Source organism: Lipotes vexillifer, unplaced genomic scaffold (assembly GCF_000442215.2).
Source record: "Lipotes vexillifer unplaced genomic scaffold, Lipotes_vexillifer_v1.1 scaffold595, whole genome shotgun sequence".
Lineage (NCBI taxonomy): Eukaryota > Metazoa > Chordata > Mammalia > Artiodactyla > Lipotidae > Lipotes > Lipotes vexillifer.
The window spans coordinates 654,031-671,976 of NW_006769459.1; positions in this window are offsets into that span (position 1 = coordinate 654,031).

A 17,946-nucleotide genomic window follows, 5' to 3' on the forward strand; every position below is an offset into this window, starting at 1 on the left:
ACAAGGAAGGCTAGAAGTAATTGCTCTAACAACTGCCAGAAGGTTTCCACAGTCTTTTTTTTTTTTTTAACATCTTTATTGGAGTATAATTGCTTTACAATGGTGTGTTAGTTTCTGCTTTATAACAAAGTGAATCAGTTATACATATACATATATCCCCATATCTCCTCCCTCTTGCGTCTCCCTCCCTCCCACCCTCCCTATCTTACCCCTCTAGGTGGACACAAAGCACCGAGCTGATCTCCCTGTGCTATGTGGCTGCTTCTCACTAGTTATCTATTCTACATTGGGTAGTGTATATATGTCCAGGGCACTCTCTCACTTCATCCCAGCTTACCCTTCTCCTTCCCTGTGTCCTCAAGCCCATTCTGTACATCTGCATCTTTATTCCTGTCCTGCCCCTAGGTTCTTCACAACCACTTTTTTTTTTTTTTTTAAGATTTTGTATATATCTGTTAGCATACGGTATTTGTTTTTCCCTTTCTGACTTACTTCACTCTGTATGACAGTTTCTTGGTCCATCCATCTCACTACAAATAACTCAATTTCGTTTCTTTTTATGGTTGAGTAATATTCCATTGTATATATGTGCCACATCTTCTTTAGCCATTAATCTGTTGATGGACACTTAGGTTGCTTCCATGTCCTGGCTATTGTAAATAGAGCTGCAATGAACATTGTGGTACATGACTCTTTTTGAATTATGGTTTTCTCAGGGTATATGCTCAGTAGTGGGATTGCTGTGTCATATGGTACTTCTATTTTTAGTTTTTTAAGGAACCTCCATACTGTTCTCCATAGTGGCTGTATCAATTTACATTCTTACCACCAGGGCAAGAGGGTTCCCTTTTCTCCACACCACCTCCAGCATTTATTGTTTGTAGATTATTTGATGATGGCCATTCTGACCAGTGTGAGGTGATACCTCATTATAGTTTTGATTTGCATTTCTCTAATGATTAGTGATGTTGAGCATCCTTTCACGTGTTTGTTGGCAATCTGTATATTTTCTTTGGAGAATGAAACGTAAAAGCTTTTGCATAGCAAAGGAAACCATAAACAAGATGAAAAGACAACCCTCAAAATGGGAGAAAATATTTTCAAAAGAAGCAACTGACAAAGGATTAATCTCCAAAATGTACAGGCAGCTCATGCAGCTCAATATCAGATAAACAAACAGCCCAATCCAAAAATGGGCAGAAGGCCTAAATCGACATTTCTCCACCGTCTTTTAAGCTAGCACAAAGCAGCTTTAATGGTCAGCTAAAACCTGCCTCCTCAAACAATCAGGATTTACATGGCTATATATTTCTGCAGGGTTTTTCTGGCAGGAGCCCTCTGGATGATTGGAGGAGTCCAGCTACCGTGGCCCCAGTGCGTTCAAGGTCTGAGCCTTGGGTTATTCTGCATTTGCAAGAATATGGCTGTGAGTGTAGAGAATAAAAATATAAACAGCAAAAAAATACACAAATCCATCCACTAAGGTTTTAGAAAATAGCAAGCAATATATAAAACAGGTTTAGGGACTGTGCCTAAAGATGCCATCTGAATATTGCCTCAACATAGAGCCTTGATATATATAATCAAAGTGACATAAAATATTTTATAAACATCTAAACTCCCAAAATGCAGTAAAATCCAAATCACTGGATTTTCTCCCAGCAAAAAATGTCTATTAACTAACATTTGGATATAATAATAAATGTTATTTGAAATGAAGGGCAGATGTAGCAGATCATAATCTTCATGTGAACATCAGTCAACAAGTAGCCCAGTTGCTGGGAGATATGAATCATAGTATAACCCAGTTGCTACCTGTCATCAAGGAAATTATAGATTAGTGAGAACAAATAAAGAGTTTATTTGCATACATATGGTAAATGTCTTTTGAAATTGGCAGCAAAAATAAAAATTCAGTTTTCAGGATGGCATTTATGGTGAGTGTACTTTATTATGCTCTGATATTTGAAAATTGGATATTCCATGTATAGTGTGTACATTTATCATTTTCACTCCCTCTGTGTTAGTATGCATGTGTGTGCATGTGCACATGTGCTCGTGTGTATAAACTAGGCCGTCCATCTCCACAAATATGAGACCAAAGTTATTATATAGCTTTCTGTCATGTGAAAAGTAGTATCTGTAAGTCAAATACACCAAAATTAATCTTTATGGACTCGAACAAAATATCCGTGGTCAAAATATTTTCTTCAAGAGGAATAGGTTTTTTCTTACATGTGACTTTCAAGGTCATAATCTTGGGCTTCAAAATTGCACTTTAACAACAATAGAACAATAGGGGCATTTACAAGAAAAATGTTAAATAACAGAATTCAAACTTAGTATGAAAGGATGCTTAAAATAGTATAAATTCACAATATACAAGCAAATATATACATATATATTCTTTAAAGTAGCAATAAAACCATAACATTTCTAATTTATAAGTACATACATACTGACAAAAATTAATAGATAATACAGCAAAGCAATAATTTGAATTAGTGGTATGCATACATAGTGTTCTATATGCATGATTAAGTAATTTACACTGGAGTTTAATATATCATCATTTAAATTGACTGTCCTGTATTTTTCTATAAAAGTAAACTTCACTTTAATATCTAAATATTAACTGTTAACTACAGACTTATTTTAAATATATCCAAATTATATATTCATCATGAAGATAGTTCTAAGAACTGCTTTATAATTTCTTTAGTGTATCAAAATATTTCACGTTTAAACCTGACTTAATTTCCCATACAGTTTCACTACAGTATTTCATTATTTATGCTGTTGTAAACCCAAGATACAAAACTATGGTTTCTCCTCTATTCTGTCCTCCAGATCTTTTGGAACAATGTACATGCATGAGTTTTATAAAATTCATTACTAGAAAGTGCTGTCTGGCAAGCACTCCCATTTTCTTATTCCAGTAGCCAAAATAACTGGTGAAATCTGTAAGCCAGCAACCACTTCATCAATGGCAGAGCCTCAGTGCTATAAATCCATATCTAATCAGGATCAGCTGATAATGAAGGCAAGTTGTCTTGAACAATGTCTATTCTGGGGGGAAAAAACTCTGCTGCAATCCTATGTAGCCTTCTCTAATTCTTGGCATTATAGTGTAGATTAAAACTATGTTGGTGCCTGTAATAACAAATAGTATAACAACAAACAATAATAATAGTTAACACTTACTTAGTGCTTACAATGTGCTGAGAAGTATGCTAACAAGTTTATGAGTAATCTCATTTAATCCTCACAACAAATGTAGGTATTGTCATTATACATATCCTATAGATGAGGAAACAGAGGCACTGATTTAAATAAATTAACCAATATTTTAAGAAATCACTAAAAGGCAGAGATGGGAATGGGAACCTAGGGAATGTTTATCCAAATACCTGTTTTTAATCCCTGAACTATCTGTGTAAAAGACCATCACACTCAGTAGAAAGCAACAATACAATCAAAAAGGACCAATACTTTGTGTTTAAAACTACTAAAGGCTGGGCTTCCCTGGTGGCGCAGTGGCTGAGAGTCCATTTGCTGATGCAGGGGACACGGGCTCGTGCCCCAGTCTGGGAAGATCCCACAGGCCGCAGAGCAACTAAGCCTATGCACCACAACTACTGAAGCCCGCGTGCCTAGAGCACGTGCTCCGCAACAAGATAAGCCACCACAATGAGAAGCCCGTGCACCACAACGAAGAGTAGCCCCTGCTCGCTGCAACTAGAGAAAGCCCACATGCAGCAATGAAGACCTAATGCAGCCAATACTAATAAATTAATTTTTTTTAATTATGTATCCTGAACTCCAAGTGGAGAAACATTCTGTATTTTAATTCTGTTAAAATGTTATCAAATTCAACACACCCACAAATAAGAATCCAAGATATAATGTATTTATAGTGCATTAGTTGATATCAGATATGTACAGATATGAGGCTCCTAACAGGAATGAAGGTATTCTAAGCATGATCTAACATGCATAACTTAATATGCATGTAACCATAATTATAGGACACTTTAATCACAGGCCAATTTTATTTATTCCCAGAAAGTTAACCAAAATATTGGCTTGATTTTTTTTCTGTCAGTGAACACATTGTAAGACCACATCTTAATAGGTTACCTATTGCTCATTTGCATAATGAAGTTTTTCAATAAACCAAGCTGAATTTTTTTTTAATTTTTGAATTTTATTTTATTTATTTTTTATACAGCACGTTCTTATTAGTTATCTATTTTATACATATTAATGTATACATGTGAATCCCAATCTCCCAGTTCATCCCACCACCAGCCCCCCACCACCACATTCCCCCCTTGGTGTCCATACGCTAGTTCGCTACATCTGTGTCTCTATTTATGCCTTGCAAACCACTTCATCTGTACCATTTTTCTAGGTCCCACATATATGAGTTAATATACGATATTTTTCTCTTTCTGACTTACTTCACTCTGTATGACAGTCTCTAGATCCATCCATGCCTCTACAAATGACCGAATTTCATTCCTTTTTACGGCTGAGTAATATTCCATTGTATATATGTACCATATCTTCTTTATCCATGCATCTGTCGATGGGCATTTAGGTTGCTTCCATGACCTGGCTACCGTAAACAGTGCTGCAATGAACACTGGGGTGCATGTGTCTTTTTGAATTATGGTTTTCTCAGGGTATACGCCCAGTAGTGGGATTGCTGGGTCATATGGTAATTCTATTTTCAGTTTTTTAAGGAACCTCCATACTGTTCTCCATTGTGGCTCTAACAACTGACATTCCCACCAACAGTGCAAGAGGGTTCCCTTTTCTCCACCCCCTCTCCAGCATTTGTTGTTTGTAGATTTTCTGGTGATGCCCATTCTCACTAGTGTGAGGTGATACCTCATTGTAGTTTTGATTTGCGTTTCTCTAATAATTAGTGATGTTGAGCAGCTTTTCATGTGCTTCTTGGCCAGCTGTATGTCTTCTTTGGAGAAATGTCTATTTCGGTCTTCTGCCCATTTTTGGATTGGGTTGTTTGTTTTTTTAATATTGAGCTGCATGAGCTGTTTATGTATTTTGGAGATTAATCCTTTGTCTGTTGAGTTGTTTGCAAAAATTTTCTCCCATTCTGAGGGTTGTCTTTTCGTCTTGTTTGTAGTTTGCTTTGCCAAAGCTTTTAAGTTTCATTAGGTCCCATTTGTTTCTTTTTCTTTTTATTTCCATTACTCTAGGAGGTGGATCAAAAAAGATCTTGCTGTGATTTATGTCAGAGTGTTCTCCCTATGTTTTCCTCTAAGAGTTTTACAGTGTCCAGTCTTACATGTAGGTCCCTAATCCATTTTGAGTTTATTTTTGTGTATGGTGTTAGGGAGTGTTCTAATTTTATTTTTGTACATGTAACTGTCCAGTTTTCCCAACACCACTTATTGAAGAGACTGTCTTTTCTCCATTGTATATCCTTGCCTCCTTTGTCATAGATTAGTTGACCATAGGTGCGTGGGTTTATCTCTGGGCATTCTACCCTGTTCCATTGATCTATATTTCTGTTTTTGTGCCAGTACCATATTATCTTGATTACTGTAGCTTTGTAGTATAGTCTGAATTCAGGGAGTCTGATTCCTCCAGCTCTGTTTTTTTCCCTCAAGACTGCTTTGGCTATTTGGGGTCTTTTGTGTCTCCATACAAATTAAGATTTTTTGTTCTAGTTCTGTGCAAAATGCCATTGGTAATTTGACAGGGATTGCACTGAATCTGTAGATTGCTTTGGGTAGTATTGTCATTTTCACAATACTGATTCCTCTAATCTAAGAACATGGTATATCTCTCCATCTGTTTGTGTCATCTTTGATTTCTTTCATCAGTGCCTTAGAGTTTTCTGAGTACAGGTCTTTTACCTCCTTAGGTAGGTTTATTCCTAGGTATTTTATTCTTTTTTTTTTGCATTGGTGAATGGGATTCTTTCCTTAATTTCTCTTTTTGATCTTTCGTTGTTAGTGTATAGGAATGCAGGAGATTTCTGTGCATTAATTTTGTATCCTGAAACTTTACCAAACTCATTGATTAGTTCTAGTAGTTTTCTGGTAGCATCTTTAGGATTCTCTATGTATAGTATCATGTCATCTGCAAACAGTGACCGTTTTACTTGTTTTCCAATTTGTATTCCTTTTATTTCTTCTTCTTCTCTGATTGCCGAGGCTAGGATTTCCAAAACTATGTTGAATAATAGTGGCAAGAGTGGACATCCTTGTCTTGTTCCTGATCTTAGAGGAAATGTTTTCAGTTTTTCACCATTGAGAATGATGTTTGCCAAGCTGACTTTTTTATGATAATCCATTCAGTATATGAAGGTTTTATGCAAATGACTTGAAACCCTGCCAAAGTAGCATGGAATCTGTGGTTGTTCATGGGGTTTTTTTTTTTTTTGGTATTTTTCAGAATAAATTATTTATCAAGTTTACTAAGCTATACATTTTTGTTCAGTCTAAGGTACACTGACTAAGGGGTCAGAAAATTGGGAGAGCTACCTAATTCTCCAATAAATGGAGGTCCACTTTGGTTAAAACATTTACATTATCTGGGTCCTTTAAATTAGGGTGTAGTACTCCACAATCTCTAAGGGTCCTGCCAATTAAAAAATTAAATGCGACTAGCTTTCCACTTTTCTTCATTGTTTCTCATACCAACAACTCCAAAAACATACTCAAAAACTGATATTTTATAAAAGCTTATAATTGTTTTAAACTTTTAGATCACATAAAAAAATTTCCCTTGAAGTAAATCTTCAATAATTCATTAGGTTTTAGGAATCAGATCTTTATAGTATTTAGGGACTATTGATTGACTAAGTGACTCAACAATTAAAAACCAATACATTTTCAAATGGGTTTTTCCATTCAACCATATAATTGAACTAATCCACTTACCTCCATTTTGACCTCACCTAAACTATTACAGAAACAGATATTTATAATCTCACCTAGAATTTTAAGATAGTTTCAAAAAGTATATTTTTAAGTAATTCAAAGTCTCAGTGACCGTTATATCTATATGGACATAGAGAATATATGGCTAAACATTTTCAGCATAGTAATCATTTGTCCTAAAAACACCTGATAATAAATTGGGGTAGATTATCCCAGACTGAAAACCTTATTTGCAAATATAGCTTGCTTTTCTATTACTCTACTCAACTATATTACACATTGGGGGAAAAAAATTCATTCTATTGATTTTATCAAGTATAAACAGAAACACAAAATACCTGTTCATGTGTGCATTTCTTCACTCATGCATGCTCTCACACACTCATTTCTCCCCAATACTGCTTCACAGATTCTGGTTTATGCTGCAATTTCTACGACCCTGAACCTTATGCACCCACTGCTGGCAGGTGTCTGCAGGTGTTTGCCTACAAGAAGTTCATTGACACTTTATGCAGTAAGAGTACTTTCTAGTAAAAATTAGCTGCAAAAGCACTGCAGGCTAAGTAATGTAGGACAATGATGCTTCATATGCTGTGAATGCATAATTATTTATTATTGGTGAGGCAAAGATTCATCATTCTTCTGTGACATTTTTTCCATGGAGAAAACTAGTTATCAAATTCTGGTTTCCAAAGATATTGTCAGTGTACTGGAAGGACTGCAGCTGTACCATGAGTCTCATGGACATTTAACTTCTGACAGCTGTGAATGCTTCTTTGTGAATGCAGACATTGCTCTTTGACTCAGAGTTTCTGGAAGAACTCCAAGATGCATTCTCGAGCACTGCTGCAGGCTTTCTGAGTGCATATTAGGAGAAGGTGGTCAGAAACGTCATGATTGCTAAAGTGGACAGATACTTTTATTGTTTTTACACACTTTTGTATTTCAGCATGGTTATAAGTAGATGAAGTGATAGCCAATGATGATTCTAATATTTATAAATGTTCAATATTTGGAGATTCACAATTATGGCAAATCATCCCACTATAATTTTACTGACATTGAGGAAATGCTGACATACACAAACACTCAAATATTTTCTTTGAGTATCATGGAGGTTTGCATGTTCCATTCAAAATGAAATTGGACTATTTGATAAAGATGATTGATAAGATTGTCAGATGTTTAAAAATGATAAAATATTTATTATTTTATTTGTAGCTATTTGTAAGTAGATGTTGGTTATTTGTGATTAATATTTTCATGAACTAAAGTCATTTATCATTTATTAAGAAAATTAATTAAATCATGGGTATCTCATTGTATGTATTAATTTGAAAAAATTTAGAAAATATGTGTCATGCCAATTTTCAATTTTCAATTATTTTTATAACAAATTCATGTCACAAAGGACTATGGAGTTACATCTCTAAACTTATGCATGAAATTGTTGGTATGAATCCTCCTCAAAGGAATCATTTTAGTATTTTATTATTGATTTTTCTAAGGAGGTATATAATGCATGCTCTGACTCCTGATTTATTAAATGTAAAATAATAATTAGTCAAAAACTCAAAAATAGGGGAAAACTATTATTAGAGACTTTTCTACTTTAGGAAAAATTATACTATAAATATTCAAAAAGTATTGTTTTCAGAACCTTATGTATTTGGGTTACTGTGACAATAACTTCTGGTAGTTAATAATGTCTTTGATATTCTTAAGGTATATCAATATAAAGATGGTTTATTTATAAATATATTTCGTGACCAGTTGAAGATATATTTTATTATGGTGATATTTTAAAGAGTAGTATTATGTATTAATAATTTGGAATGTATTCCTATTGTTGATTTAGAATACATTTGACATTATAGAAATGATGAATCACTTAGAAAGTGTCTTAATTGAAGCTGATCACTAAGTATTGATATACGTTATTCTCACTTTTTCTTTAAACTGAGATAAAAGTTCAAAAGTGTGCATTTGAATTGACATAGTTAAGTTAAATTGACATAGTTAAGTTAATTGACATAGTTAAGTTAGATACTGAGAGTCCTTGTAATTCTTTCATAGTCTGGAGCTGCTATGTACTGTCTGTATGAATTACAGAGTATCATCAACTACCTTGGAACTCAGTTTTCTCATCTGTAAGGAAAAACATCTCATAAAGTTGCTGTAATAATTACATGGAAGAATGAGACAATGTACATAAAATAGTTACCAAATAGTAAATGAGTATATGTATGTTGTATGTATGTATACATTTTATTTACCTTTGATTTTGGATTATAAATGAAGTATAAATTGCCTGATGATGCTTATGTTAACTGTGGTTGGTAAATCACATTACAAATTGAGATATATAGTCAAATAGATTCCTATTTTTTGTGACAAATCAATTTAGGCCTCCCTTTCTCTATATACTATAACACTTCTAAATGCTACCATATCAATACTATAATGAAATACTTTTAAATTTAAAAGTACCTAGAAAGAAATTCATGAGTATCTTCAAATGGGTAAGTGGCAGTGTAGTCATTGATCAAAGTCTGCCTGCATAGCAGTCACTACTTATATAGTATAGCAATTAAGGATGCAGATTGATTGTACAAAAAACTGTGCATCTTATACTGGTGATTCAAATCCAGCTTAGTTTTTTGTTCATTGGGACATGTAACAATCAATTAAAATTGCAGCAAACATTGAAATATATCATAAGACAATAACTATGAATCTAGTGTCACTATAAAAGCTTCATTAGATTGATGGAATATCTTTGATCATGGGATAAAAAATGCATCACGTTAGATTAAACAAAAACTGAGCTGCTGCAGATCTGTTTTTCACAGAAGGTACACCATGCACAAGTGGGTGTCGGATTGCCAATATTTATTTATATGAAGATAACTTTACGTTTTAGGATAAAGTGAATAATTTAAAATCTACAATTTAAGAGTAATAATTATATGTTATTTTTCTTCCAAGGAGATTACATTTAATACTTAACATTTGATTAACCAGTGTGGTAGTCTTATGATCCATTGAAGAGAAAGAACAGTGAATTCTTTATATATAAAACCTGTGATCTACCCAGAGAGGTGTCGTCATAGATGCACATGCACAACTGATGCAAAGCCAGAGTCAAGAATAGGGTTAAGATCTCTGAGAGCCACTCTAGTGCTCTGGATCAGGTGGCTTCCTACGTACTTTGGACTTAAGCTCTGAAGCAATTAATGCTGCTTTTGAAGCTATACTGATTCTTCCCACAGTGGAGATATGGGTTAATTTTATTACCAATATTTCAGATAGATTGATTAAAAACAAAACAATCTCAAAAATTACAATAATTTGTTATACTTGGAACTGGTTACCAAGCTATTACATCTTCGTTTCAAATATATAAGTATGATTTTATTTAAACTGAGATTTATTCAGATCTTCATGGAAATTAGAGGCCCTATTTGCATTCAATAAATTCATTAATTACAATTTGCTGTCCAAACTCTGCCTACATTAATTGTGCAAAACACCACTAAACTTCCAAATAGAGCTTTTGCATTCAAATAGATGGAATGCAAGGGTTCAAGCGCAGTTATTTTACGGACTGACTTCTCTGCACAAAAAGCTTCTTCTAGAAAACTCCTGAAGCAAAATACCCATTTAGGACTTTCTTTTCCAGTTCTACTAACATCCGACTGTGTGATCTGGAGAAAAGCACTTTAGAGAGTACTTCATCATGCATAAAAAGGCACTTAACTTATAATAAAATTCTAGCGATATAAAATAATCTACCTTTCCTTCTTCATAAGGGTGTAATGAGGATGTAATAAGGAATTTTGAAATGCCTGTAAAATGTCTTGAAATCTTTAAAAGAATGGTAGAGGCCCTCAACTCAATGCAATTTAACAGAATTGAATAGAGACCCTCAACAGAATGCAAATCAGGCCTCTTGCCAAATATGAATCATAACTGTCCTTATTTATTGAGGGTGTCATAATCACCATCATTAGTTACGAGTGCAGCTGTCCATATTGATTGAATTTCCAAGGTATCCCAGAAACTGCACAAGAAACACAGCTTCAGTCTTCCAGGGATTTATATTCCAAAACTGCACTGTTCAATATGGTAGCCATTTGCCACATGTGGCTATTTAAATTTAAATAAATTAAACTTTTAAAAATTAAAATTGTATTTCCTGTATTTACCAGTCACATTTCAATTACTCAGTAGTAATATGTGGTCAATGGCTATCATATTAGACAAAACAGGTATAGATCACTTCCATCATCACAGAAAGTTCTACCAGAGAGTACTCTTGCAGAGGCTTGACAAACATATGCTACAAGAGATACTATTCAAGCATACAACTTATGCAATAGTATTTTTATTTATTTTATACCATTTATTTTAACTAGAGAATGCAGGTGGTTTAACAGAAAGTCAAAATATCTCTGAAATCACCCAACCATCCTGATATGAATCAACTAATTGTTTTATATCAAACATAATAGTGTTTAACACAATATAGGTACTAAAAAAATGTGTTGAATGAATAAACTCGTAAATGGGTATTTCTTGTGTATACAAAGAATTTTTTGGAGCTCATTTTTCTCACTGTTAAGGGGGTAACAAACACAATAAAATGATGTTCTCAATAAGGCATGATAATCTAGTTCAGAAAAGAAGAAAACTTTAAGCAGTTACTTGAACACTGTGCTACAGCAAGTGCTAGATAATGCAAGAGAATCTTCAGAAAATCAAATCTTTAATGTTGGTTAGAGGAGACAGGGAAGTTTATTTTGGTTTTTTTTCTTAAGACCTATTATAATATTTTAATTTATAAATATTCACATTTTATATTGAAAAGTCTTCATTGTCTTAGCAAAATCAGAAAAAGTGCTATAATAAAATGCTGTCATTAAAAAAATAATAAACAAACAAACAAAAAAACCTTGATTTTCTAGTTAAGCCTTTGCCTGATACTGTTGAAATTATATCATTTGGGGTTGTATATGATATCATCCAAACATAAAGATATAAACTTTGTGTGCTAAAACATGACTGACAACAACAGGACTGTTAAGATTTCACTTTAAGATCACACTGTACAGGGACTAAAGTAGAGAAGGGAAAACAGAAGTTTCATAGATCTTTCTTAGGAAAAAACGCTTCAAAACCAGCCAGCAACAGCCGCTAAAACTTATATAGCATTTACTAAGTGCCTGCACGTTTCACCTTAACCCTATGAGGTAGGTTCTGCTATCATGGAAGTTGTTTTTTTTGTTTTGTTTTGTTTTTTTGATGAAGAAAGTATCTACAGCGAATTCTCTAGAACAGTAGATAAAAGAATGGTAGAGAAATTGAAAAGCCAGTTAGTTGAAAAGGCAGCACAAACCAAAGTTTTGGAGTTGGGAGAAAAGCAGATTTATTTTGAAGGGATAAAAGGATTATGGGAGTCTCCTGTTGAATGAAGGATTCCAGATGATAAAAGTTGAATAATGTAAGGTTAATTTAGATATTCTCATGCAAGCCATGATCCATCTTAAAGTATCGTGAGGAAACTATGTTTTAGGATGATTAATTGTTTTTCTCGGAAAAACCAGAAAGGATACAGAAAATCTAGGCATAACATAATGCTTGTTTGGACTTGTTTCCTAGAAATGACTAGAGATATTTGAGAACCAAGAACTCATGAATTCCAAGAGACAGATCATAGCTCCAGGAGGAAGATACACAGAAAAGCTTATCTGGCTCTGTAATGGAACTGCTTCTTTTCCACAGGAATGTGCATATTTCAGTGAGTGAATATAAGCCAGAAGGCAGCAGGCTTTGTTCTAATGGGGCCAGATATTAGGTTGTATATTTAAAATGTGTCACAATTACACACTCACTCATCTTCCTGTAGACAGCAATAAAGATCTGCTGCTGAAAATTTCAAGTATAATTACTTATCTTCTCTAAAGAACCATTTTGATATTTCCCTTCACCCATCAGAGTATCAAATAAAGCTAATGTTGCCAGTACACAGCATGGTTCTGTATAGTGAAGATAACAGAAGCTAGCTTCTATTAATTAATATTGACAGCTAGAATTGAATGTCATGTATAAGAGCTATGAAGAGAAAACATTTTAGCCAATTAATTTACTCTCATATTTTTAGAAAGATATTCAGTGCCTCCATTGATAGCAATGTGTCATAAAAAATAAAATAGTTTTGAGTACTATAGGACAAATTAATTTGGTAAAATCATCTTCAACTCTTCATCACTTCTCATATCATTCTTCCAAATATTATCCTTATTTCTGAAGTACATATTTTTTAATTTTTTATTGGGAATGTGGATGTAAATTGAAATGTTCTGATAGTTAAAAATATATATATATGGTGAAAAATAAATTTCCATTCTACTCAAGATTTCCCAGTCTTCCAAGAGGCAATGGCTATTGCTGGATCTCTGTATCATTCCAGAAAACTTCTCTTTTCTCCCTCCCCCTCTGTCTCTCTCTCTCTGTCTCTCTCTGTCTCTCTCTCTCAGTCTCGACAAGGTACATAGATGATGCTATTTATACTATTAATAATGACAGAACTGTATTCCTATATACACTGTTATTACAGGAAGAAAGGTCTTCCAAGGTGTAGATTGATGTGTACCACTTTTCATGTAGTCAGACTTGTAGGCCATTCTTAGTCATTTACAAATGCAAGCATCTGTTACAAGGAATATCTTCTTATTCCTTGTATACTTAACTTTTGTATACTTAACTTCCGTATACCTGTAGGCTACTTTCTGAAAATATGATTGTTCAAAAGATATATCCATTTTAAATTTTGGTAGATATTTCCAAGTGGTCCTCCAAAGAGTATGTTTTAATACCTAATTCTGGCAAAAAAAAAAAAAAAATCAGAGGGTATTTACAAGGAACTATATGAGACAGGAAGAAAATTGTCTAATTTTTGCACCTCTTTCTTTTATGCCTCTGAGAGCGTATTCCTAAGACTGTAAATAGCTAAGCCTATAAGTGAATAAATAATCTTGGTAAAATTAGTTTAGCCAGCCATTTCGGATTTGACAAATATCACTGCATGATATATTTAACTGCTGTAATTCTAAAAGTATCAAACTAATCAAAAACATATGCTATACAGTTAGTTAGTTTAGCAATTGCATAGAGAAACAATCATAAATGATGACTCATGTTTTCACCTCCAGGAGAAACTTTTCTCCTTTCAGGGATATGTGGTATATGTAATTTCAATTTCAAAGACATTAAAAATATAACTTAGGGCTTCCCTGGTGGTGCAGTGGTTGAGAATCTGCCTGCCAATGCAGGGGACACGGGTTCGAGCCCTGGTCTGGGAAGATCCCACATGCCGCCGAGCAGCTGGGCCCGTGAGCCACAATTACTGAGCCTGCGCGTCTGGAGCCTGTGCTCCACAGCAAGAGAGGTCGCGACAGTGAGAGGCCCGCGCACCGTGATGAAGAGTGGCCCCCGCTTGCCACAACTAGAGAAAGCTCTCACACAGAAACGAAGACCCAACACAGCCATAAATAAATAAATAAATAAAGCAAACCTGTCAACAATAAAAATAAACAAACACTATTAAAAAAATATAACTTAAATCTGAAAATATTTTCATTTATTAAATAAGGTAATATAGTCTTCTTAGCCATTACCATAACGCAAGTAATCTATTCAAGCTAATTTGGGAGGAGTCTGGAATCTAGCATTAGAATTCTGTAATCCTAACTCACCAGTCAGGCTGACAACAACAAAATACGAGGTCTACTGGCTTTAGATCTCAATGATGTTGATTTGTACTCATAAAATCTCATAATTATTACCAGAGAACTTCCTTGTTTATAATCTCTGTTAGACTGCTGCATGAGGGACTATAATTCCTGACTAAGCATTTTACTATTCTGAAGAACCCACACAGTGATACACAAATGTAATATGATGAGCTATTTTAAGAGATGCTTTTAACATAAGAATTCCTTCAGAGTCCGTAAGGCACTGAAACAATAATTCCAGGTAATAATAAATATGAATTCACAAAAATGTATGGTCAGTTTCAAGTGACAAATATGCTAATTGTGGTTTGAATTTAAATTTTAATAGGCAGGTATCAAATTATGTCCATAATTTGCACTAATTATTGACAAATATATTACCACATATGAAATGTATTTATAATGACACTAAATCATGAGCTAATTATGACATGCATAAATACATTCATAAACATTCAAAGATTCTCAGCTTTTCACACCCACCTCAATCAAATAATGTTTAATTTAGTGTCAATGACCTTAAATCTGGAGAGGTGTATTTGATCAGACATTTAATTTTCTAGTTCCTAAGTGTGTTTATGTAATCATATGCGTGCGCTTGAGTGTTGTGTGGTAGCATGTACACATATCATATGACTGTATATTGTTGAATATAGATTAAAACATGAATATGTCTGTTCCTTTAGATAAAAATCTTGCTCATATTTGATCAGTTACATGATTTATTTATTTATTTTCTAGGCAATAGTCAACACTCAAAGCAAATAGGAATCTACACACTAATAAATGAGGCTCTTCCTTATTTCTATGATGTTTTCCTTCCCCATTCTTCTGTTCTTATCTCTTCCTGTCTCAGTATTTTCTCAAAATTCCCTTTCCTGCAGAGTAGCTTATAGAGACACCTAGTGGTAAACTAACGGCGACTTCTCAGGCCATCCTTAATATTGAGTTAATGGCAGAAAGTTGTCATTTATTTATTTGAACAACAAGAGGTAAACTGGAATATTTTGTGTCGGTGGTTGTAACAAAATTATTACCTACGTTAATTGCAAACATGTTTAGTGTTTCTTAGCTCAACAAAATGTATTTTAATTAGGATAATAAAGTAAAAATAAGACAAAAACAAAAATTAAACTAAAATTTGCTATTAAATCCAATTGTGAAGATTTAGGAAAGTAATAGAAGAATGAACTAAAATAACTATGTTTCAGTTATCTTTAGTAGTCCAATAATTAGATAAGCTATTTTATACCCTTTGAGAACTTCTACAGAGGTTATCAACATCGAAAAAAATGTGTCTGTGATAGAACTGAACATTTATATTCCAAAAGTTTCTAACTGTAATTAATATGTAATTTGAAAATTATGACACTTTAAAACTTTCATTTTGAAAATATAAAAGCATTTATCAAAAAATAAATATCTAAAATGTTAGAAGATATTGACTAAATTAAAAAATACAGCAACAAGCCTTTTTTGGGTGAAGTTTAAGTTACCTGTTTATATAATGTACCTGTAGCAAGTGGCTATCATTCCTAGGCCAAATGTTTCTAAATTTAACAGGAAGTTCTATTATAATATTTTCTTTTTAATTATATGATATTACCAATTGCTTTTTTTCCCTCACTTACACTTACCCCAAATTTAAGCAAAATAAACAGAATTGTTTCCAAGCCAAGTATGAATGACCTTACTAAAAAATATTTGCAGAATAGATTCAGGAGAAATTTCAAGATATGTTGCAAAACCTCAGGAGACTGCAAAATTCACCACCTCTAGAAAACTCTTTCTAACTCAACATAGATGTGGAAAGATATGTTAGTGGCTATATGTATATACATATATATCAGAATTTATATTAATTTTGTATTTAATCAGGATATTATAACCACAGTGTTACCCCAAATATTACCAAGAAAGACACAGTATCAATTATGTTTAAGACGACTCCAAAAGATACTATATAATTAATTCCAAAATTAAATGGATAAAATACATGTAAGTGGTAAAACCACCCAGTTATCAAAGGAACAGGCACATGTGCACTCAGCCTGCATTGGGCCACTTATAACAATCAACTTTTTTTCTATACCTGGGATGAACTGCAGCTCAAATATTACAAACACTGGAAATATGACTTTTGAATGTAAAGACCCTTTTTGGGGGGAGGGAGGTGTCTGGTTGCATGGAAAGAGCCAGGAATACTTACTGTAGAGATGACGCTAGTGGAGTTTAGCAGGTGACTCTTCAAGAAACTTGCTTTCTACCGTTACTGCATTTATTTAGGGATTTCCAGCTTTCTAGTACACACCAAATACGTTCACAATCTCTCTGAAAGTCGTTCACATTCCCTTGTATCGCCCAAACATACTTATAAAACGTAATTCTTAAGAAAAAAAAATAGCGCCCTTGTTTGCAGCTAGGATGAACCACTCCCTCTTCCAGGGTCCTTTACAGTAAGTACAAGAGACAGCAGCACGGGCTGTGTTAGTCTAAATGGGAGGTGGAAGGCAGACGATCAGCCCAGGGCTGGAATCCTCTGTCCCTGACAACCAACAAGCCTGACACTGTCGGGGTTATTTCCACCCCTCCCTTCTTCAATCCGAGGATTGCACCGTCCCACGCTAGAGTTACGCACATGGTCCAAGAGTCCTCTGTCTCCCACGAATGTGACATCCAAGGGTGGGGGGCGCTCCGGTTGCGCCGCCGGGGCCCAGGGACGCCTTCGCTCTCGGCTGCCATCTATCGGCCACGGAGCGCCCGCTTCGCCCCGGGCCCATCATGTCTGCTGCAGCTTGGCTCGCACCGGTGGCGCGACAATAAACAAGTGCACTGCATGGGGCCCTGCGCCCGCGCCGAAGCAGATGTCTCAGAGACCCCTGCGCTGCTTACCGCGTAGCCACCTCCTCACCGCCGGGGAGGGAAGACGCGACTTTCTCTAAGTTTTTCTGAGCCGCCGGGCTGCCGGGACACGCCACAGGCTTAGAACAACGTTGTTCCTGCCCCCCACCTCCCTGCGGACCCCCAAGGATGTCGGAGATAGAGAATCCCAAATAATGACGATCGTGCGCCGCATCAAGAGAAGGAATAGAGGAAAAGCCCCTGCAAACACCGGGAGCGATGAAACAGCCAAGAGGATGCGGGAACCTTACATGTACTAATTAGGGGTTGCGGCGGCGGGCTTGGCGAGGGTGCAGCGGCGGCGGGATCCCAGTGCGGTGGTCTCCGCT